The 24,804-nt window shown below is 43.3% G+C and overlaps 1 protein-coding gene and 1 long non-coding RNA gene across 10 annotated transcripts in view; one reads left to right on the top strand and one right to left on the bottom strand.

The window, feature by feature from the left end:
• The window catches only part of SRGAP2 (SLIT-ROBO Rho GTPase activating protein 2), a 233,413-nt gene that overhangs the window by 194,682 nt on the left and 13,927 nt on the right, over positions 1-24,804 (bottom strand). The gene's annotated exons all lie outside the window — the stretch shown is intronic.
• LOC116659410 lies at positions 1,133-20,905 on the top strand. Its single transcript, XR_004314788.1, has 3 exons — positions 1,133-1,818; positions 13,672-13,673; positions 20,894-20,905. It is a non-coding gene; the product is annotated as an uncharacterized LOC116659410 (long non-coding RNA).

Raw genomic sequence — 24,804 nt, 5'->3', positions numbered from 1 at the left:
CTACAGCACAACTTGGAGAACCCCAGTTTGGGACCCAGGATCCATCCTCACCAGCTCAGACATCTCACTTGGCTCCCTGCCAACCACTGAGTAGCACCGTCAAGTTCATTTCACCCACGGAAAAGTGGGAAGCATGGAGCAACAGATGTGTGATTATGAAGTCCATTGCTCATGACAGAAACAGCTAAAGTTGACATGTGCTCCCGCAAGCCGGGCCCTTCCTTGGCCCTCCACTCACTCTAACATCACAACCGCCCCACAAGGCAAGCAGTTCTTTAGCTCACCTTTTACAACGAGAAAACTGAGGTTCTAGGGGATTAAGCAACGTGCTCAAAGTGACATGGCTTAGAGATGGCACAGTCAGGACCTGAACCCAGGTCGCTCTGACATTAAAGCTTGTTGTTCGGGGTTTTGTTTGTTTCTAGTTACACCACACTGCCTCTCTTGGTTTCTCTCTGCTAACTTAAGAACCCAAGGAACCTAGAATCCAAAACCAAATGATCTTTAGACATTAGAGCTCATGCCTTATTACTGACGTCATCAATTTGGTGAGCAAAGAGATAGGTAGTCCAAGGCCAACAGCAGTGTCTTTAGGGACAGAAACCAGACCGTAATTCCAGTCAGCCAGACAAAACAGATAAATCCCACATCAGAGGAAACCTTACTAGAAAATAACAGAAGACCTTCAGCCTCTGATAAAACTTCATCTCATCATTTCTCCTGTTCGGACACCCCTTCACATCCGCTGGCTTCACATATTCTGGATCTACATGGAAGACTGATCCAACACCTTGCCATCATGAAACTCAAAGGCAAGTTCTTTGGGATTGCATCAATATGAATATTTTATTTTATTTCATAAAGCCATTTCCCTGTCCAGCCTCCCTGCTATATATAGCTCATGGCAGACCTCACATTTTCCAGAACACATCCAAAGTGACACCTCCGGACCTGACCACGTTCAACAGGACTGATCACGGTTTGTCGGATCGGGGCAAGATCAATCCTCTAGCCTCTTGCTTCCGAGGCTCTTAGAGAAAGTTATCTTCACTGGAATTTTTGGTGCCACATAATTTATCAACAGCAATTGGGAGGAAAAAAGCATGCAAACAAAAAATCAGTAGCAAATATAAGCCAGGAAAAGCAAATGTGACACATTCCACAGTCCAGACCAAATTGGGCACATGTTCACAACCCCTTGGAAATGACTTTATCTGAAGGCTGTGTGACTCATTCAGCTCAGCACTAAGATGGTGAGGTCTGCAGATCCAAAAGGGCTCCCAGCAGTAACGTCAACGCTTTTCCAAGCTAGGTCCCTGGGACTGGCTCTGATATGGTTACCACTTCCATGGAGAAGCTTCCAATTCTGTTCTCTTTTTCCTCCTCCCCATCAGGCGATGCTAACTGACACTTGTCTTACCTAAGGAGGCTCCCTTGTAGCTGTGATATTGCGTGACAACTGGAAAGTACAGGGACCTCACATAGTCAAAGTGCAGTTACCACAAGCACAAACAATAACCAGGTTAGCCGTTGTCAAGTCTACAGCCGGTGTTTTCCCTACACTCATTTCACACAAATCTTAAATCAAATCAGGAAAGAGATAAGAATAGAATCTGAGGTTCCCATGTATCCACTCTTAAGGAAGAAAATTTTGTCTTTCTTCTAAGAGGGGTGACCTAGCTGTCACAACTTCTGGGGTTGCTGAATGGACTTAGTGTCCTGAGTAAGAAAGAAAGAAATGAAAATGAGATTTTTTTTTTCCCATTTAGAGAAATGAGGAAGTGGAATGGTTTTTATCCAGGCCCAATTCCTTTCAGAGTCTGCTTGGAGGCAATGCCACAATTTCAGACCCTCCTTGAAGAAATCCCATCTCCTATTGGGTTCAAACTAAAGACATGCTCTTTGTAAATGCTGACTTGCAGTTGTTGTCAACATTAGATAATAACCATATAGGGTGGGGACTGGATACATATCGTCTTCCTACACCCAGCCTAAGTACGTTCACCATAAAGATCATTCAGTGGTAATGACAGTGACAACACAGATCCTGGCTAATACTATCACTATCCTAACCTAGGAAAATGCTTCCTGGAAACATTCTTCTCTATCAATCACACCTTCAGACAGGGAAGTTGGGTGACTGGTCCAGCTTCCAGACACGGATATATTCAAATCAATGGGCAGTCACTGAGTGACTCAAAAGTGGCCAGCACTCCACGGTGGCTATAACATACATTAGGCATTTCTATTCCCCGTCTTTAACTTTCAAAGGCAAATCAGGTTCAACCTCAGTGTGAAAGAATGAACAACATATCAACACTTAAATTGCTGAAAAAAGTTGAATCCTGGCAGCCAAGGCACCTGGAAGCTAAACCACTCAGAGCGAGAAGGGGTGCTCCATCCACCACGTGGATGCCGAGCATCCCTGTGGAAGAAGTGGGGCAGGTGGGAGGTCCACTTCGCCAGCCTTTCTCTACTTCCTCTCCACATCCCTTAGAAGAGAAAGCCATCCCCTCCTCCATCTCAGTGTGAGGTACACAACATGTGAACTGTTCTACCGAAAGAGGAAGGTCTGGAGGACACTAGCAGCTACCATGAGTTTCTCTATGACTCAAAGCCCCTTGGCTCTCACCCGGGGCAGCTGGAATCCACATTCAGAAGCATCTTGTTTCCTGTTCTTCTCTAGGTTAGAGTCCCAGCTAAGAATAGCGCCCCATTCATGCCGCTGTGTACACATCCTTTTCGCTCACTGTTTTCTTATATATGCATGAAACCCTGTTCTTGTCCGTTCTCCAAGGTAAACAAAAATATTTTTAAATGGGCACAGAGCAGCAGTTTCATTCCATGTCCAGTCTACAAAAAGGCACTGCCTGGAGGAATTCCACTCCTAAGCTAAGAGTCACAGGAATAGTGGGGGCACGGGCTCCCTCTCTGAAGCTCTAGAGACTCACACTGAGAGATGGAAACCCAGGGGCAGTATGTTTGAGATGCCCTATACCTGCCCAGGACCTCACCTCTGTGCATCTCTTAAGCCTAAAGACCAGAAGGCTGTAAAACGGTCTCCATTTATTAGGCTGAACCATGTGAAATTACCTACAAAATGATGATTTCATATGATTTAAACTAACAGAATCCTAAAAAGCAAATCAAACATTTTGCAATGAGCAGGAATGCAAAATCCATTATTTTCCAGGTGTTCCACCCAAGACCATTTCCTATTAAGCTTCAGTAACAAAAACATTTTGCAGGAAGGTTAAAACCTATGGGACCTCTTGTAAGACAGGCCTGACATTGGTAACAGACATCCTTCCACTCATCCGTTCCATATCCGGATCCATTTCCATGTCCATATCCATTCCTGGCCTTCAAGAGCTCACAGAGGGACAAACAAGTGAACAGGCAAACAGAACACAAGATAGAAACGGTTACTTTATATAGACAAGTACAAAATCACAACTCTGCATATAGCTCAACTACAACATTCCTCACACGGAATTTGTCTGGTTGCCTGTATGTGGGCCTCACAATCAGGTGATACACGCTCGGGGGCAGGAAGTGTGTTTTCTCTGTCTTTGAATCCCTGGCATCCAGCACAGTCCTTACATGTAGTCAGTGCTCAGTGGTGTTTGTTGAATGACTGAATGACTTTTACAGGCAGAGTGGCATCTCTATAAAATGAAGCAAGTAAGCAGTAGTGTTTCTGCTAAGAACTTAAAGGTTCTTATATTTTAGACCAGACTACAAATTATAGCACTAGAAAGAGAAAGCAGACTCCTGATTATAGAACTAGAAGGAAGGAAGAAAAAAAAAAAAAAGAAGAGAGGGCACTACACTTTATAATCAAATTAAGTCTGAAATTACAGATTAAAAAGTCTGCCTCTAGCTGGGAGTGTGGCAGCATCTTTTTCTCTCTTAATTTAACATCTTTTGATTTCAATTCATTGTCCTTACTTTACAAGTTCAAGACCATTAAGAGCAAAGGAAAAGAAAGGTGCTTTATGAACTAAAGCAAAGGGGACGAACCCAAACCACTTTCCACCTGTCTTTTGGAAAGGAGTATTCACTGGAGGGGGCGGGGGAGTATGATTCCCTCTGGGGCATGGACTGTCTTTTATGAGTTCAGAAAAAGAAAAAAAAAATCTAATTCATATGGGCACCAAAACAGGCAATTAAATGTTGAATTAAAGGATCGAGATGAGGGAAGACATGAGGCTGATGGCCACGTGGTCAGAGTTGAAGGAGGTAAAACACAAACACACACAAGGTCTGTCAAACTCCTCCCAAACTTCAAAAAGTCACCTTTTAAACCTACAGAGCAACCATTTCTGAAAGAAACAGCAGGTAGTAAACTAGCCTCAAAAAAAATTCATCTTTCAAAGCTGAATATTTTGATGTAGGTTCAAGAAGTCTTTCCCTCTCGCCAAATAATCGAAGCTCTGGAAAAGGGCAGACAGATCTCTTCCCAATATGAAATCTTTTATCTGTACATTTTCACTTCTAAATGAGAGAGACTGGCCGGAGCACCACACTGCTTTGGAAGTAGAGGAAGTCTTTATCCTAATGAATTGATCTCATCAATTTAACTGCACATTTGATCCTAAGACCCCTTTGTGGGCCTGACAACCCCAGGGAGGCCCTTAAGTGAGGCTGTTCCCCAGGGTGGTGCACTCCTTCACAGCCACTAGAAGACAGGAAAGGGCCACTGGGGAGGTTCTTATTTTATTATGTAAATCACAGGAAGCCACGTCTAGCTTCTCTCCTCTGTGCAGCATCCTTATTTCTACCCAGTGGCCATCAGCAGCATAAACAAAAATGACAGGGCTGGCTGCTCCCATCTGACAGCGAGGGTCCCCTGCAAGCTCACAGTTAGGTTTCTCTTTTTCTGTCTTACATCCATTTGAGTTCATTTATTTCCATGGAATGCAAGAGGCAAGATAAATGGCAAAGGGTTGAGGTCAAGTTCAGAAGACCTGTGGGAAAAGCACAGGCTTTAAGTCAGACTTTGGAATCCTGGATCTCAGCTCCTTAATCTCTGTGACCTTGGGCTTGTTACTTAATTTCTCTGAGCCTCAACTTCCTCTCTGTAAAATGGGGATAATAACAGCCACCTCCCAAGACTCTTGTGATGATTATGTTTGAGGGAGCTTTTAAGGCTAGTGGTTTTGTGAGGGCTATATGACTTCATCCTGTCTTAGGAAAGCAGAAACCAGCTATGAAACTAAAGAAGAGTGACATCCAGATATGACCTAGGTGTGAACAATTTCTGCTTACGTGTGTGGCTGGGATGCTGGTGTTTCAGGAAACCAGCTCTGCAAGCTCAAAGCCAAACTGGAGAAGTCTTCCACCATGATGGGGGCGGCACATTTCCATAGACCTGACCCACACCATGCAACATCCTCTCCCTACTCTAGAATTTCTGAATTAGCCAGCTGTATCCAACTGAGAATAAGACCCAGAGACTGCCAAGACCAGTCAATGTCTTTCTTTTCAAGGAACAGAAAGGAATCCAAAAAGGATCCAGACAATTCATTCTAACATGAAATCAGCCTTGCTAATAAGTAATATCACTCTCCTCAATCAGAACCTACATTCTTGTCAAGGCATCTGTCAAAAACTGTAATTGCTGCAGACAAGTAGAAAAAATGGCCACACAGCAGCATAAAGCCCTTTGGCTGAAAAATACATCAAGAATCCTTTCATTTCAATTCCAGGCTAGGGGGTCTTTATATTAATTTAAAGCCAAACACAAAATCAGCTACAGCTTTTCTTTTGAGAAGGGGGACTAGAGAAGGTGACCTCCAAATGCTATCTCCTTCCAACCAAAAAAAAAAGGATGAGTCCAACATACTGATGTAGCCTTGAGAAGAAAGGCCTGTTTGCCAGCCCACGGGCATTTTGTTTGTTTTTCCTTCTGTCCCTTTTCTCGCCCTCCTGACCAACAGGCCCACAGACTAGCACTTTTTAAGATTCATTTCTGTCTGTGAGTGAATTTGTGAAGATGAGAGTTATGGTATCTGTCAGGTCCCGAAAGTGTAGACAGACCCAAGACCCTACCTCTCTCTTAAATTCAGCACAGAACCAATCTCATGCCAACAGCTAGGAAAATTACTTCCATCATGCCTGCTCATAAATGGAGCACCACCCCCACTCCCTGCCACCCTCTGCCCGGCTCCCAGCCCAGGCTCCCGGGACCCACACTGCTGTTTGTATTGGCACCTGCAAGCATCTTGTTCACACACATCCAGACCAGTGGAGCAGGAGGGGTTCAGAAGGGCCCTCTGACAAGTGAGAGGCGTGGGAGGAAAGGGACAGGCAGGATCCAATGTCCCACAGTAGCTTGTTCTCACTGCCACCTTGGCTTTTCCTTACCACCTGCCAGGAGCTGTTCAAACACTCACGCAACACTCAGTCACAAGGAGCTTTTTCATTCTCCAGACTCCAGAGAGTGCCTACCCTGGTTCCCAGAAAGACAAATGCCAGTACAGCTTCTCCCTCTAGGCCATCTCTTTAGATCCAAGGGGTCCTCTCACCCCACCTAGAAGGACCCACAACCTCTGAGAAGCAGCACTCTGAAAACAAACTGCACTCGTCACCCAACTGTTTCCAGACTAGACCTTATTCCATATCCTTGCCGGCCCCCAAAGCTTGCTCATCTGTAAGTAGGAATAAGAAGAGGATTAGCTGAGATAACATACACTTAGCCCAGTGCCTGGCACGTAACATGCACTCAGCAAATGTCAGTTATTATTGATACTATTTTTATTATTCTAAGAATGAAGTATAGTTATTATTAAGAAAGGACCTTCCTAAAAGACAAGTCATTCTAACCCAAGTGTAACAGCTCCACGGTCAATTTCAGTTTCTCTTGCAAACAGAAGGAACGAGGATGGCCAAAAAATCTAAACAACAGTATTCTAAATGGCCTTATTTGGGTCTTGAGGACATTGTGTGCAGTGATACACACACAGACCCATTTACTCAGAAACAGCTGCCTGGCACCAACCGTGTGCACAGCACTACACTAAATCTGCATGTGTATATACACATACACACATACACAGAATAAGTAAGGCCATTTACACTTTTAAGCATCTGCAATAGGTCAGGCACTATATTAGGCACTAGAAGTACACAGATAAATAAGACGTGGGCCCTGTCCACCCTAAGCTTATAGTCTAATAGAGGAATTACAATTATAGGTACTAAGATAAAAACTCCCTATAGTAAGCAATAAATGCAAAAAGGAGAGAAACAAATACAGACAAAGCTTTCTTAACAGCCTGCCAGCTTATCTGCCATACTTTACTCTCTGCGCTACACTGGCTGAGTTGTTAGTGGGTCTTTTCTTGTGTGTATCTGCTCCCTTCTGCCCCATCAGCCAGGCTGGGTGTTTCTCCAAGGTCAGCAATCTGTTCATAATAGTTTTACTTATTATTTTAGTGATGTATTATTATATAAACTGATTAAATATGAGTATAAAAAAAAGGCATGTTTGTGAAAAATAAATTGAATACTTTGGAAAGACTTGATGAAGGCAAGTTGCTAAAAAAATACTGCTGAGGAACTAGATGTGAGCAAGACAATGGTTAAAAAAATTGTAATGGTGGAGCTAAAAAGTCTAGAAATATTATGCATTTTATTTCTCAAATGTATTAAAGAATTCACTTCACTGAAAGAAAGTGAAACTAGAAATCACAGATGACATGTTAAGGGTGTAGTTAATGAAAGAGAAGTCAACAGAACTCTTCTCAGAAGACCCTCACTCTAAGAAAAAGCCCAGGCCCACATCAAAGATTTGTGAAGGTGCATTTATATATATTTTAAGTTTAAATAAAATGCTTAGGGACTGTACCATTTTTGTTGTTGTTTTTTAAAGATTCTCTGTTGTAACTGACTTGGAGGACTGACTGACCAACTACTGGTCCAACTGCTCCAACTCCTCCAGATTAAGAGGGTGTCCCCACTGTATCTGCCTGTTTCTCCTAGGTTGATAGCAAAATGAGTTTATATTCCCTTGGTCCAATCTAACTAGGTAGCAGAGAAGGCTGGTCTGGGATTTTATAAAATAGACCCATTCAGTGTCTCTCAAACAGACAAAGTGTGGGTGGAATATTGAATTTTAGCCGTTATTTCCAGAGACTGAGATGCTAACCCTTGTAAGCATGAGCTGCACACTCACTACTTGTAACATGAAGCATGGACCAAAAGATGAGGGGTGCTCCAAGTGCCACTTCAGCTTTGGTCACAGTTCCAGACACAGCCTATTGGTTGATTTAAGCATCTGATGTTCCAACCTGACACGTGATGCCACGTCTGCAATGTCTCGGGTGATGTTTTTTTGAGAAAAGACACAAGTACTAACTATCAAGGAGGAGTGAGATCCCTTCGCAAGATCCCTTGATAGTCAGTCTAATATGTTTCTGTTGATTTGCATAGAACGCAGGATTTCTATCCCACATAACAAGATTCCAGGCACTGAAACTGAACTGGCATCATTAGCGTCCCACCAGAGCTTTATGCCATCAAGATGCAATCTGTCAAGGGAGGCAACTCGGGGCCTTGTGTCAAGAGAAGTCTGTAGTAGCAGAAAACCAAGTGAGGGAGGCTGCAGAGTTTCAGTCCTGTAAAAATATTTTTAAAAGAGATATTTAACATATAGAGGATCCCATTGACGGAGGAGAGAAAAATACCAACACTTTTTTTTTCTTTCAAGACAAGGGATTGGTGTGAGAGGAGGGAAAAGAACTGGGGAAGCCTTTGTATATTGAGAGCTGAGTTTATTTTTATTCTCTCTGTCAACAGAGGCAAGGTAATTCTATAAGCATCATTTAACTTTCTCACTAGAAACCAAATAGAGGAAGGCAGTTAATGCCTTGCACTCTACATCTCCAATTCCAACTCCAGAATTACTTGTTTTCCCCCCAGAAAATTAAATTGATTCTCACAGAATGGCACCCAAACGTGTGCTTTCAAAAGCAGAGCCGCAGAAGGATGGGATCGTCAATGAGAGGATAAGAAGCGATTTTCCATTTCAATTCAGAGTCAGGAAATCTGTGGGGCTCATTTTCTTCATTATGGGTCGGCCCTGATGACCTAGAAGATCCTACTCCTTGCAAAGGAATAAAAGGAAATGAGTTCAATTACAGCTGTCAAATTGTAAGTCAGGTATCAGTAAGAAATTCCTAATTTGAGAGCTGTCAATCAGCGGAACAGATTTCAAAATAGGTTGTGGAATCTTCTTCCCTGGAGACAGTTAAAAATAGGCTAGGCCACCATCTGTCTTGGTAGGGTGCAGCCCTTCTAAGAGGCAGGTGAACAAAACCCTTCTTGCCTCTGAGGGAGTCTATGAATACGAAGTGATTAGGCTGACGAGGGAAAAAGGAAGAGGCAGAGTCCATTCAGGCCCAGGTAAAGCTGAGACTTCCTGTGGAAAGGGAAGATTCCAGCTGCACAGAGGAAAGTACGAGGGGAAAAACAGGAAATAACCACACAGCTCTGAGCTCTTTGGGGAGAGCTGAGCCAATCTGCTTCCCAGCGGCGGCAGCTCCGTTTGGTCCTGGGGATGGGGAGCTCAGCCACACATCCTTGGGGAGGGTATTATTCCCCTCCCTAGTTCCCAAACGAGTGTATACATGAAGCCTAAGAGGGAGATGGGAATTGTCAACTAAATCCAACACCTGTCCCCAGGTGAGCAGCAGCACCCACAGAGCATCTCCAAAAAGTTTTCCTTTTAAAAGACTCTCTTTTTGTTTCTTTGCCACCCTCTTTGGCCATCTGTAATCCTACCTATTTCCTGCATTTCTTTCACCACTATGGAAAGCTCTCTTGGGACATGGAAAGGAATGAAACCTTCATGGACCTTCGGAAACCTGACTCCAACGGGAAATGCAAGAGACAGCATCGCTCCGGCCTGCAACCTCTGCAAAATTGGAACTGTCCCTCTCTCTGCAGACGTGAGCAGCCCTTTGACCCCATCTCTGTGCAGCCATGTCAAATGGACACACTGGGGGCTCTCAACTAAGTCTTTGTTCTAACACTGTCTTCCCACAGCACACTGGAGTCAGCCACATGGCGTTGGCCACAGGGGCCTTCGGGTACCCAGCTTTGCTGGTAGACAAAACACAGGAAGCCCACTGTTTTCTAAGCCCACATAGTACAAGAGGCCCCTGCAGGAGGGCAGCGAGGTCAAGGAGTCAACACCAGGGACTCACCGAGCTGAAGCAGGCAGCAAACTAAAGATGGAGGTGAGAGATGGCCACCAGCTGTTGAGAGCTAAACATAAGGGTGTACAAGGCAAAACCTGTGCCTGAGGGTTAATTCTTTAAAGAAGAATTTTTTTTTTCTGGCGGGGGTTGCCAACTAAGGAGAAACCTGAAGCTCAAGCATGCAGCCTGGTGACTTTCTCTCCCCCTCCAGCAAAGCCAGAGAAATTTGCAAAGATAACTAGAAGGAAATCAATCCTGCAGGGCCCCAGATTTAAGCTGAGCTTTTGCAGAGGAGAAATCAGAGTCTGTTTTGTCCTTGCAGCTGTCCTAATCACATGAGATGGGGCTTTTACATGAATATAAGGTACTAGAAGAACAAGGAGAAAATGGATAGGAAAGGGCCCTGTAAACTCATGCAGCCCAAAACAAATGAAAGGAAGGGATTATCATCGTTGCTAATGGCACACGGGCTGTCCTCAAACTAGGTGGCGAAATGGGAGCAATGTCACCTAGAAAAGCAGAGACTGCATTCTGGATCATCCCCTGTGGCCATTCTAGAGGTTCAGCTAGTAGGGTACCATCTCGCATCCTGCTGTTCTGGAGGCAATGCCAGCTAGAAAAAGGAGCAGTCAGTCCCCTTCCCTTCCTTTGCTGGATGTCACACAGCAACTCCACAGAGCACCTGGCCAGACATCCAGACCCTCTGAAATGTGCTAGAGACTCGACAAAATCCAGGACTTGGGAACAGCGTATCGGGGAAGTGTCTCTCCTCTTAACCTAACTCAGGTGCAAAGGGAGGGCTCTCTCCCAGACCTGCCCTACATAGCTATGAAATTCACGGTTTGCTCATTTTTCAGAGCTGGGATCTTCAATACCTTTGGGGATTCATTCATCAGATATGGGATTCAGACTGCTAAGGCCTTGGGGAACTGCAACTAAGCAGCCGAGCTGGTTTCCATGGAGGAGACTGAAGAGACGATCCAGGAGTCCCGGGCATCCTCTAGAGGTCATCTCCTCCACCACCCCATCACCTTCACCCTACTGCTGACTACAGGGAAGCCAGTACAGACAGGTGAGTGGGAGTCCTGTTCTTCAAGCTCTCCTGAGAAGAAACCCACATTAACTTTCTGTAGCCTGGAGCTGGTAAAAGGAAAGGAAGGGACCAACAATGGAGTAACCAACCCACTGGCTTCCCATTCACTCTCATAACACAACACAAGGAGGCTAGCCCACTGCCAGCCTGGATTCTCTGCAGCAGGATAGAGCTGAAAAGACTGTCAAATCGGAGTTTGGAATAGTGAAGAGAGCACTGGATTAGATATCAAAAGATTTTGGGTGGGGAGAGATCAAATAATGCAAAGGAGCAGGAGGGAACTTTTTGGGATACAGAAATGCTCAATACATTGATTATGATTGTTGTTACGCAATTGTGTCCACTTGTCAAAACTCACTGAACTCCAGGTTTTAAATGGATGCATTTTCTAGTATATAAATTACAAACCTGTTTTAAAAAGAAAAAAATCTGCATTCTATATATCTTTTTTTATTGACGTATAGTCAGTTTACAATGTTGTGTCAATTTCTGGTGTACAGCACAATGCTTCAGTCATATATGAATATACATATATTCATTTTCATATTCTTTTTCACCATAAGCTACTACAAGATATTGAATATATTTCCCTGTGCTATACAGTATAAACTTGCTATCTATTTTATATATACCAGTCAGTATCTGCAAATCTTGAACCCCCAGTTTATCCCTTCCCACCCCCGTCCCCTCTGGCAACCACAAGTCTGTATTCTATGTTTGTGAGTCTGTTTCTGTTTTATATATAAGTTCATTTGTCTTTTTTTTTTTTAGATTCCACGTATGAGTGATATCATATGGTTTTTTTTTTTTCTCTTTCTGGCTTACTTCATTTAGAATGACATTCTCCAGGCCATCCATGTTGCTGCAAATGGCATTATTTTATCATTTCTTATGGCTGAGTAGTATTCCATTGTATAAATATACCACAACTTCTTCATCTAGTCATCTGTCGATGGGCATTTAGGTTGTTTCCATGTCTTGGCTATTGTAATAGTGCTGCTATCAATATTGGGGTACAGGTGTCTTTTTGAGTTAGGGTTCCCTCTGGATATATGCCCAGGATTGGGATTGCTGGGTCATATTGTAAGTCTATTTTGTCTTTTGAGGACTCTCCAATACTGTTTTCCATAATGGCTGCACCAAACTGCATTCCCACCAACAGTGTAGGAGGGTTCCCTTTTCTCCACACCCTCTCCAGCATTTAAAAATCTGCATTCTAAATCCTAATTCAACCCTTATGGGACCTTGGACAAGTCACTTAGCTTACCTAATACTTCACTTTCCCCAGCTATTAAACGGAGTTAATAATTTCTGCCCTGCTTTACCTCACAGGGTTTTAAGGTCACATGAGATCATATATGGGAACTAATTTCAAAAAGCACAAAGGCTAAGCCATTATGAGGTAACTGTAATTATGTTTGTTCCTCAACACTCAGGACCTCCTTGCTATTTATTTCCTGATTTTCAGGTGTGAAGGGAAATTCTGTTCTACTTAATAGCCGATGGTTTGAAAACCTTCCCTCTGGAAAACCTTGACCTGAGTATTCTTTCCGCTTGCCCACCTCTTCACCATGTAAAGGTCACTCCCTGTGAGCATGGAGGCCCTTCTGGTTCACACAGATAAGCACCCCAACACGGAGCACAGCCACCGAGCACGGCCGCCCGACCAGAATGCAGACACCACGGCAAATACTATTCTGGAAGCCTGCTCTCTTCCCTCCCTGGGGAAATTAGGGAGTTAGCATTTTACACACAGAGAGCGCTTGCAAGTAGAGGAAAAGGAAAGAAAACACACGATCTCCTCATAGAAGGACAAAAAGGAAAAAAACTCAGAACGCTAGGCAGTTAGGTACAAGCCTACTCAGCTAAAATTAGCTAAAAGGGACTGAGATCATCGAATCCAACTCCTTCATTATGAAAATTACAAACCTCATTCTCTGAGAGGACAAGAGTTCAAGGCTAAGCAAAATTGTTAAGCAGGTTCAATTGCAGGTGCCTCAACCTTCTGGTTCTAGCCACGTATCTAGAGTCACTTTCCCGAAAGATGCTCTCTTTGCCTAATTTGGCATCTAGTAATCTCAGACCCTCATCAGAACCTCTTATGGTAACAAATGTAATCTCACACCAAAGTGTAAATAAACAACGAGCACTTTTGAGTAAGGTGAGGAAGGAGACCGCTGTAAACAGGTAGAGCTAATAATGGAAGAGATGTCTTCAGCACAGCCCCCGGACAAGAGAAATTGGTATCAGCCCCGAAATCACACCCAAAAGCTGGTTTTCTGCCTGGCCTCAGGCAAATAGAGAACTAAAGCTTGAAACTGTTCCAGATAAGTTCAAGTGGATTTACAAAGAAGTTCAAGTGGGCCTGCAGAGTCGTGGGTCTTATCTGCACGCTTGCCGGGTCACCCTACAGAGCACGCGCCTAAGTGCCAACACACTCCCGCAGAAAGGTGAGTCCTAAGTCCTGCGTTACTGGGAATCAGAGCTCCACCTACACTCCTGACACTCGTCCTTGCAAATGCTCCTTTTAAATCCATTTTAAGAATACCATTCATTCTGGTTTCTCCTGGTGGAGAGAGAAAACAAGTCTCACATCTGTCCGCTTTTCACTGAGTCCGAGCCACCATCATCTCTCATGTGATTACTGCTAAGAATCCACCTAGTGCCCTTCCTTCCACTTTTTACCGGCTAACATCTGTTTTCTACCCAGTAAGAAGCGTGACCTTAAAAAAAGTTAATCAGATGTGCCACTCCCCTGCGGATGCCATCCAGTGGCCTCCCACTGCACTGGAATCAGTGCAGAGTCCTGACCGTGCTCTCCCGGCTGTGTGGTCTGATCCTGCCGGCCTAGCCCACCTCATTCCATATTCCTTTCCCATTTGCTCTCTACCTCTGGCCACACAGATCTTGCTTCTGTTCCTCAAACATACACAGCTCTGTGCGCCTTTAGACCCTGGCACCTGCTGCTCCCTGGCCCCCAGATCTTCCTTTACAGAGTCAGCTGGGAAATCACCTCCAAGAGACGTTCCCTGACCACACACAGGTTAAGTAAGCTCCCCTCCGTCACTGGTCCCTGCTAGCCACTCTTGAGCCCATCACCTGATTTCTGTTTCTTTTGGAACACTCGGCTACCTTACACTACCCTATTAATTGACCCATTTATCTGTTTGCTGCATACTTCTCCCACTGAGATTACAGCTCCATGAAAGCAGCGAGTTCCTCTGTCTTGTTGGTAACTCTGTCTCTGGAACCAGACCAGCGCCTGATACACAGTGGACATGCATCACCACATTTTGAGTGCATGAGGGAAAGAATGAATTAATAAATTAGTATCTTTTAAACAAATCGAATCAAATGTCTCTAAAAACAGGGTCAGGCCCTCTGGTAGGCCCCACAGAGATGGTGTCCTGGGTCACTCCTATACTCAAAAGAAATGCCAACGTTGGCACACACTTTACCAACAGGGAAATAAATACATCTCCAAGATGCCGAGGTAAAATCACGCACCTCCATCAGGCATTTCCATAATTAATCATCAGCATTCACAGGCTGAGCTACCTCTAATACCAACTGTAGCATTGATCTGAAGGAAACCTATTCATTTAAACTGACAAAAACATGCTGTCGTTTTCATTTCCATTACAAAGCGTGCCAGTGTAGCAGAAGCATTTTGATTGATTGAACATCCTTCTCTCAATCCAAGTGGCAACTGATCAGCTTACCAAGGGACAAATAAGTTCAACAACTCCAGTCAAAAGCCGAAAAGCCTTTTCTTTCTTTTTCTCTTTCTTCCTTTCTTTCCTTATGAGGCATAAGATATTTAAAATATGGAAAATGTACTAATAGGTAAAATTCTCTTTTAGGAGACACTAAACTGTGACATGTTATCCATTTTGTTTGAAATAAAGTAAGATGTATATGCGTGTGTGTGTATTTGTGCGTGCATGCTCGTGCATATCTGTGTGTATGTATATATGTACCAATCTATCTATAAATCAGGAAACAACGAAAAGAACTCATACTGTGACTGCCTATATAACACGGACTAAACAGCCCAGTAAGTGATGCAACCACTTCATCTCCTCCAACAATTCAATTCCTGCTCCTACAGAGAATAAATAACAAAACTAAAAGCACTTTGAGCCACTGAAAGAAAGAAGCCATAGAAATCCTGAAAGAAAAAGAAAAAAAAAAAAAAAAACCCCAAATAGAGTCTCTGAGGGGAAAAAAAAAAAAAAAGACCTTGTATCAATAGAAAGTCAAGGTGTTAATTGCAGAAGAGTCCTTTAGGTTGAAGAGAGACATCCTTGACTAGCCTTCCATCTCCTTCTTTTCAAGGAATCCACAGCGGTCAGGTCTCCCATTGCAATCAGTCTGTTTATTCAGTGGCCTTTCGACAGACAGCCGAGATGCTCGGAGCTGCTCAGGTGCGGTCCAGCCAAGCAGGCCTGCACAGGCTTCCACCACCACACCCAGGTTTCAGCTTGGCAGGAAATGAAAACGGCCAAAAGAGTTTTAATGAGTTGTTAATGATTTAAGTATTCATGGTGATATGCTTGCAAGATAAGACAAAGGGAACCTCAGAGCAGTGAAACCCAATCAAACCAAGAATACTTTCAACAGTAGTGAATGCCACTACACAACCCTGGCACAAAGTTAGGAAGCTTCCGAAATGGAACTCAGACTGCAAGATCCTATGGTCCAGCCTTCCGCCCCAATTCAGATGCAAGCCCCACCCCCACCCCATACCCTAAAAAAAATTCTGATCTTTAAACTCTCTTGAACAGAGTCTTTCTTTGTAGTTTTATTCTATTGCTTCTCAAAAACCTGGCCTCTGCCTAATATCAACCCTACCTCTCAGCTGCTTACAGCTGGACTGGATGATAAGCTTGAGTTATAGTCCAGCCCAACTGTATTGTAGACTAAACTTGAGTAGGACAGGACTAAACTTGAGTTGTTTCCTGAAGACAAAAGTACAATGGGTGACATTAAAGCTCACTTATTTGAAGGAAAACTGGTTTTAAGCAGATTTAATAAACTCCAAGCTTACAGGTTCTCACATTTGGTATATTTTTCTGAAACACTCCCAACAAGATAAGAGGTTGGGACATGGTTCCCTGGGCTGGTTAAGAAAGGTTGTCATTTCGTTTGCATAACAATGTGAATGTACTTTATGCCACTGAGCCGTACACTTAAAAATGGTAAAAATTAAATAAGCTAGTTCATTAAAAAAAGATGATTTTCAGGTTAACCATCGTGTTCACTACAGACCTCTTCAGAATTAAAGTGCTGCTTTATATATTAAATTGAAAAAAAAAAAGACAGGTTGTCATAAAAAAAAGAATCACCCTAAGGAACAGGCAGACACATGCCATTCTTTTGTACATTTTCGCAAGCAGATTTGATTTCCTTTATCCAAACATATCCACCTTTGGAGATTGCAAGACCAAAACTGATGTATAAGAAGGACCTACAATTTCCCATTCTTGGCTCCATAATAAATGAGTCAGTTTTAGATCAAGTCAAGACACAGAGATTGCTGCTAAATAAGAATGATTCCAGGTCATGATTAAGATTGCTTTTCAAATGATCAACAGTTGTATGTCTTAATCACCTATTAAATGCCCAGCACTGTGTAAAGCATCAGGGGCACGTACAGAAGAAGTATGAAATAGAGTTCCTGGTACCCACACCTAACAATGGAGAGACAGCTCTCAATTAATCCACCAACAGAGTATGTTGCATAACAAGATTATTTGTAAGCTGTGTTTGAAGTTCAAACACACTTCACTATAAAAGGCACAAGATAGTGTTTCAGTTCCCAGGCTAGCAGAAAACTGACTTAGCCCACAATGTAACTGAAATATGGAGTATGTGCAAAGGAAACATGATACAGAAAAACCAGTGTTAACAATAGAAATACCCAACATGAACATGGTGCTTTATTAGCTACAAAGAGTTTTTCATATATATAAACTTCACCATGACACTGTGGACAGGTGGTATTTGGCAGAACGTGGTGATATTGTTAACAGCTGAGGAAACTGAGGTACAGAAAGCCTAGAAACTTCCTCAGAGTCACACAGCTAAGTGGCAACAGGACTCTAATGTTAGCCTTCTGACTCCAAATCCTCTTCTCTTCCCACCGGTGCAAAACTGAATAAGAAATAGGTGTGGAGGGTTTTGTTTGCTTTGTTCTTTTAAGACTGGTGCCTGAGACAGAAGAAATTTCATTTGAGAAGGAAGAGGAGGTAAATGGGAACTTTTAGGGATTCAAAAAGAGGAGGCTTAGGGGCACATTTAGACATTTGCAGCATTGACAAGCTGGTGCTTTATTGCTTTCACTTCACTGCCAGCCTTGTGGAGGGGCTTTCCTCCTCCCAGGTTCGTGGCTAGTGCTTCTCAAGTTCATCTGCCATGATTAAGGTCTGTCAGGGGAAGGGTGTTTAGTTTGGGTTTTAACTCATGATGAGGAATGAGCTGTCAACGAGAAGAGTTTGAAAAGACATCCTTGATAAGTGAATAAGCATTGGAAAAGGGAAGGGAAGGGAAGGAAGACGTATAATGAAGAAGACATAGGTGTATATGAGAAAGATAGCCCGAGGTAGAAGGGAGGCAAAGGGGATGGGGGCTGAGGGAGGCCATTACTCTATTAAGAGACCACAGGGCGGTGTTGAGTCACTGCTCACCACTGCACCATCAGGCCAAGGCAGCCTGGCCGGAGGCGGATGAATGAAGCAGGAGGCAGCAGCTGCCACCACCCAGCTTTCCCTAAATATGGGTCTCTCCCCACAGTAAGGTCTTCTCTTCTACAGCTGAGAAGACATCTATAAAAATTAGCAGATGACAGCACAAATAATTACGCTTCTACACCTTCCACAAAAATCCCTTTAGCAGAATAAATGTACAAGTTTCATTCATTCATTCATTTATCCAATAAACCAGTAAACATTTACAATGTGCCAAAGCACCACAGTAGTTGCCAGAAAAGCAAACATAAACAGGGACAGTGCCTGCCTTAAAGGAACTCACAGTTTAGTAGGTGAGAAATATGTACTAATATGTAAGTGCAAAGTAGTGCAAATGGTATGTATGTATTTAGTACGGACTACAGCACCAGCACGGGACACTTCGAGCACAGACAGAGCCCAAAAGGTTCCCCAACATGCTCTACTTGGCAGACTTGTAGTTTCTCATTTACCCATCCATGTACAGAGGCACATACCAATATTCAGGCCAAATCTACATTATTAATCACATATTTGCCTGCTGAGTCACTTTCCCAATGTCTACCCTGCCCAAGTCACTGTTCTGTTCCTAAGGGGGAAGAATGGGTGTGCACATAAATCTTGCCCAAATTGTGTAAGAGCAACCTAAACTTGGGGCGGTGCAAAAGAGGTTCACTGTAACACGGCATGTCATTTCAAGTATGGCCCAGAAGGCAACGGGTGACTCACTTTAACAAACATCTGAGTCAATGTTATTTAGGTCAAGTCCCATTAAAACACACTCCAGGAGGCTGCCCACCATTTTCTGTCACAGCAAATAAAAATCTGAATGTATATTTGCTTGGGCTGTGAAATTTACAAAGCAGATGCGCAAGCATCAGACTATTTAATCAACACAGCAACCCCTACGTGTGCTTATCACATGCTCATCTTCTATCTGAAGAAGCTGAGGCCAGGACAGGTTAGGGGTTTACCCAGGGCCATGTTAATGCAAGGGTCAGAGCCAGGCCTGGTAGGCAAGCCTTCTATCCTCCACTTGGGTGGGGTTTTTTTCCTACCACACTGCTTAAAATTTGGTTGCCTAAAATTCCCAAGCTAACTGTGGGCAATCTTTGTTAATCAGAAAGAAAAAAGAAACGGAAAATAATAATTCCTACAATCTCCTTGGATTCAACACATTGGATGAGAAGCAATCACAGGCCATTCTGCTCAAAATAGAAATAACGCTAAAAATTCAAAGCCTTTGGAGGTGATGATGGAATACATTCGGTTCAACTGCCAATATCTAAATTATATTTTCCCATAAATAGCTTTAGCCTGGTCTCCTCTCTCAACAAATTCCACCTCCCAATCTCCCATCAAACCCTCTATCTCGCCATCCCAAAGTTATTCAAATTAAGACCATGAGCCACTCCTGCCTCCACACCTCGAAACAGCACCAGCACCACCCAGTCACGTTGTGCTGAACTCAGCCTCTCCCACACTCCCTGGGATGCTTTTAAAATAACTTGTTCATTTGCCAGCTCTCCATCAACCGTGGGAGCTCAGGTGGTGGAAGGGGGTGACTTAACTTTTCTTTCATTCACAGGCTGACCCTTAGAAGGGGCCTCTGACCAAATCTCAGGGCCAGAGAGGCTTATCAGAGGAGAACAGAGCAGCTCATAACTCGAGTTTTTCCTTTCCTTGTTTAGCCAAGCTCATCCCTTACAGGGCACAAGGAAAGAAAATGCTATTAATTCCCAAACACGAACGTTAAGTCCCTTCCAAAGGAGAACATTTCTCAAACTGAAATATAAGGAAGCTGCAAATGAGGTCAGGTATTTGGCATGTACACGAGGTGTCATCTAGCTCACAGTGTCTCTGCAACATTCCCAATTTAGAAGAAAGGAAGATGACAGATTTAATGAAAGTGGGGTAGGGGGAGTAAGGAAAGGATGGCACTGTCACTTGCCTGGTGCAACTCCTGCTTGAATGGAACTGTCACCTCAAACTCAGGATGTCTAAGATAAAGCTCACTCTCTCGGCAAGTGCAGCGTCTCCTCCCAAGTTCCCCGTATCTATTTCTGCCATCGCTACCATTGTCCTCTCTGTCTCCCGAGCTAGAAACCTCAGGCATCCCCAACTCCTCCCTCGCCCCTGGCTCCCACAACCATTTCTGTGGCCCATTTTCCCACCTTGGTGGTGTCTCTGACTATCATGTGGACAAACAGGATACTAAAGGGAAAAGAAAAAGCCAGCTTTGGAGTCAAACAGACCTGGGTCTCAGTCACCACTCCAGCCCAGGTCACCTGTCATCTTGGTTCATCTGTCTGAGCACAAGTTGCTAGATCAGTAAATGGAGAATCACACTTCCCTCAACAGTGGCGCTACGAGTTGGTCACATTTAGCAACAGCCTCGTGTACACAGTGTGGGCAAGAGCAAGCCTCCCTTCCCAGCCCAGAGCAAGCAGGGAGTCTCTTGACACACGACTGCACAGCCCCATTTTTCAACCCAGACTGCCTCTATTGTTCTCCAGTGCGTCAGCACAGAGCCAGACTGTGGCTGAACTTCAGGATCATCAAAACCCATCGAGCCCGATCTTACTCCCCTGTCTCTCCTCAGCTCCAGCCAAAGTCTACTCACTCACTTACTCAGCAAACATTTCTTGGGTGCCCTCTGCATGCCAGCATGGTGCTGGATGCTGGGAATACGGAGATGAAAGGCTGCCCACCCTGAAAGAACTCACAAGCGCCTTTCTGGTAAGGAGTGCGTGTCTGCGGGAAGGGACACAGGGTGGGGTGAGGGTGGATAGAATCATCATTGTATTTACGGTGTAGGAAGTGATGCAGGAGGGGTGAGCATGGTTGGAGGGGGCAACACCACCGAGGGAAGCGCACACACTGCTTCTGTTCTTTCCTCCTACTCTCCAGTGAGCCAAATCCTACTCCGTAAGTCAAGGTCTTATTCATTCTAGCCCACACCTCTCCGATCTCTGAATTCCTCAAGTTCTTACCAACACTACTCATTTTCAGTCATCCACTGGCTGATGTCATTTCCTGTATTACTGTGAGTTAAATTATTTTTTAATTTCTTTTCGTATACATTGTTTTTCTCCACTGGTTTCTGTGATCGTAGAGGATACTCACTAGACTCTAGACAGCTCCAAATCTCTCAGGGAACCTACATATTAATTATTTGTGGCACAGGTGACATATTTGGGACCACTGACAATTACAGAATCATGTATTTATTTGGCAAACACATTCTCCCCTGATTGCTAGGTCCTGACTTCCACGTGGCTTATCCTTGGAATCCAACCCAAGACAAGAGAAGACCCCTAGGTATCTGAAATACTTTCCAACATATAATTTACTAAAACTGTAGTTTTGAAAGCATTTTAAAAAAATGTTAAGTGTAAGAAGTTCTTCAAATAAAATTTTAGGTGGACATCCAATATAGCAAACATGAAAGCACAGCTGTCCTGGTTGGAGCCATGGTGACAGCCTACCACTGCCCATGTCATGAGGGAGACATTTAACTCTTCACCAGCAGCCCCTGCCACACGTCTTTGGTGGCACAGTGTTAATGTACTACAGCATGATGGCCACAAATATGTGGTAACTTGATAAAAGTCCAAATGTGACATTACAAACCAATGGGGGAAAAGATGGCCCCTTTCAATAAGTGGAACCAGAACAAATGGTAAGCCAGACAGAATACAAAATAAAGTCAGATCCCTACCTCACACCATTCACAAAAATAAATTCTGCAATTATTCAAGGCAGATATGTGAGAAGGGAAACTTAAAAACCTTTAGAAGAACACACTGGGGAATATCCTTATGATTTCAGGATAGGGAAGGTTGTGTGTATGTGCATTTTTAAATAAGTCCAAACAATAAAGGAGAAGCCAGATAGATTTGAGTATATTAAAATTTAAAATTTCTTATGTATCAAAGAATCCAATAAAAACAATGAAATGAGAAGCCAACTCTAGGAGAAGATATATGCAACCATAACACCAGTAAAAGATAAGTAACTGGAATATAAGAAACACCTACAAATCAATAATAAGAAAAAGAAAGACCATCTAAAAAAGCTATCTCTAGACTGCAATTCAAGAACTTCTCTGGGCAAAGCTCCAGCTCATATTCTCCTAGAGACCATAGTAAGGTGGCATCTTGTCCTACTTAGAAATGTTTACATTTTATTATAGTTTATATATATAACATTTGTTGCCATATATTATTTCAGTTTATCAATTCAAGAACCCTGGGATGTAGGCAGAACATATATTATTTCATTGATGAAGAAATTGAGACTCAAGAAGTTAAATGATTAATTTCAAGAATATATATACATCGCTTCCTACTGAATGGCAAAACTGATTTTTCACCTTCTAATCCACAATCTTTCCATTAAAAAAAATTCTACTTTAAAAAAATACCTATTTACACAAAAATCTGGACATGAACATTCACAGAAGCATTATTCATAATAGCCAAAAACTGGAAACAACCCAGCTGTCCTTCATAGGGTAAATGGGTTAACAAACTGTGGTATAGCCATACAATGGAATGCTATTCAGCAATAAAATGGAATTAACTAGTGATACACACAACTGGATGGATCACCAGAGAATCACACTGAGTTAAAAAAAAAAGCGATCCTGAGGGGAAAGGTATAGCTCAACTGGTAGGGTGCATGCTTAGCATACACAAGGTCCTGAGTTCAACCACCAGTACCTCCTCTAAAAGTAAATAAATCAGTAAACCTAATTACCTCCCCCCATCCAAAAAAAAATTTTAAAAGCCAATCCTAAAAGGCCTTATACTATATGATTCCATTTATATAAGTCTTGACAGGACAGGCTTATAGGTGTGGGCAACCAATTAGAGTTTCCAGGAGTTAAGGACTAAGGGAAGTGAGATGAGGAGGTGAAGCAGGAGACAGGACTATAACAGGCCAACATGAGGGGCTCCTTTAGTGATGTCCAGCTGTCTGACTGTATCAATGAAAGTGTTCTGGCTGTGACACTGTGCTGGTTTTGCAAGATGTTAACCATTGGAAGAAACTAAAGGGTACGTGCAAATCTCTCTTAATTATTTCTGACGACTGCATGTGAATGCATAATGACCTCAAGATAAAATATTTCAAAAAGACAAAAAAAAAAAACCAAAAAGGCCTGAAATCACATTGCCCTGTTGTAGTATCATTCAGAGTTTAAATGAAATAGAGTGGGATAAGGCACGTCTCAGACTGCTCTATTAGTACTGAGAGGCATTCACCAGCCTCCTCCCCCACCAGCCTCATCCCCCACCAGCCTTATCAACTTTACTCTTTGTCAGTCTGTTCTCTTGCCGCTGGGCCTTCTGTATCCCTCCACTCTGGTCCCATCACTGTACCTGTGTAATCTGTCCATTCCTTTTAATAGGCTGAAGCACCTTGAAAACCAAAATCTTGTTATTTATGCCCACAACCTAGCCTACATCAAGCACATAGTAGGTACTAAACAAATGGGTGCCTTGAAATTAGTTCTTGATCTTTTTGTTTAATACAAGGTGAACCGAAACTGGTGGAAGTGAAGAGGGGAGGGGGCTGGGAAGAAGAACACCCCAGCATGTGTGAGCCAACGCCTTGGAGGATTCATCAGTGACCTCCTTCCCTGAGCCACCGAGAACCCAGATGAAGCAAAGGTCTGTACAGAGGGTGTGGCGGAGGCAGGAAAAACATGAGTTCAATTCATCAGGCCTCCTTTGTTATCCTGTTTCTCGCTCTGCAAAGGAAGGAATTGACCATTTACAGTTTGGGTCACTGGAACAAGATGGAAAGGTAGGCTGTGGTGTACTCTTCTGGAAAAGATTTTAAAGGTTAGCTGACAGCCTTTTTCCTGAAATGATTAGACTGAAGAATTGCCCCGAGGCAGAAGAATGTACTAAATGATCTGTCAGGATCTCTCAGAGACCTCACACTCTCTGCCTGGGCAAACATATTTGACTCGTGGGGTGGGGAGGGGTTCCCACGCCCTGAAAACAATGCTAACTCCTTACTCCTCCTCCAAATACTTTTCGCGCATTAAAAAAAAAAAAAAAAAAAGCACAAGCGAGTGCTTTGCTGCTCCTAATGTTATCGGATAATTTTTCAAATTCTTACTCAATTACATATCACACTTTTATCTGTAATCTCCACAGGCCAAACAGCCGGCTTTCACATCATGCCCACTGCGCTTGCAGAACGCAAGTATCCCTCCCAAGTAATTCCAGCTCTCATAAACATGAGATCGTTTTACATTAAGTTTTGTAAGAGTGTGTGTGTGTGTGTGTGTGTGTGTGTGTGTCCACAAGTGCCTTGTCTTCTATGAAGAACAAGGCAGAGACTTGAGGCAACAGAAGATTAAAAACTGGGGAGGATTGTTTCTGCCTGGACAATGATTAACTCTTTTTGCTGCTGAATCCAGGAGAGCTAGCATTTCTGGGCTGCCAGTCCTGCTCCTTGGCCCGAGGGAAAGAGAGCTCCCACGCACGGACTCTCAGAAAGAGCTCACTGGCACGGATGGGTTTCAGGCTTTGGCAGTGGGGCCTCGACTGTAGTTTTTTAAAAAGAGGACTAGGTGTTTTAAAATTGGGTTGTCACTGGTCTTAAAATATCCTAATCAAGAACGTCATTAACCAAAGCAACAAATACCAGCTACCCAAAATGTTTCAATGTTTTATTTAAAATTGCTGACAGCAAAGCGCTGAGATAACTTAGCATCACAATCACTGACTCAAAAAGATTGATCGAGAGATACAGCACAACC

This window comes from Camelus ferus, chromosome 23 (genome assembly GCF_009834535.1).
Source record: "Camelus ferus isolate YT-003-E chromosome 23, BCGSAC_Cfer_1.0, whole genome shotgun sequence".
Lineage (NCBI taxonomy): Eukaryota > Metazoa > Chordata > Mammalia > Artiodactyla > Camelidae > Camelus > Camelus ferus.
This window is presented reverse-complemented; position numbering and strand designations above follow the sequence as displayed.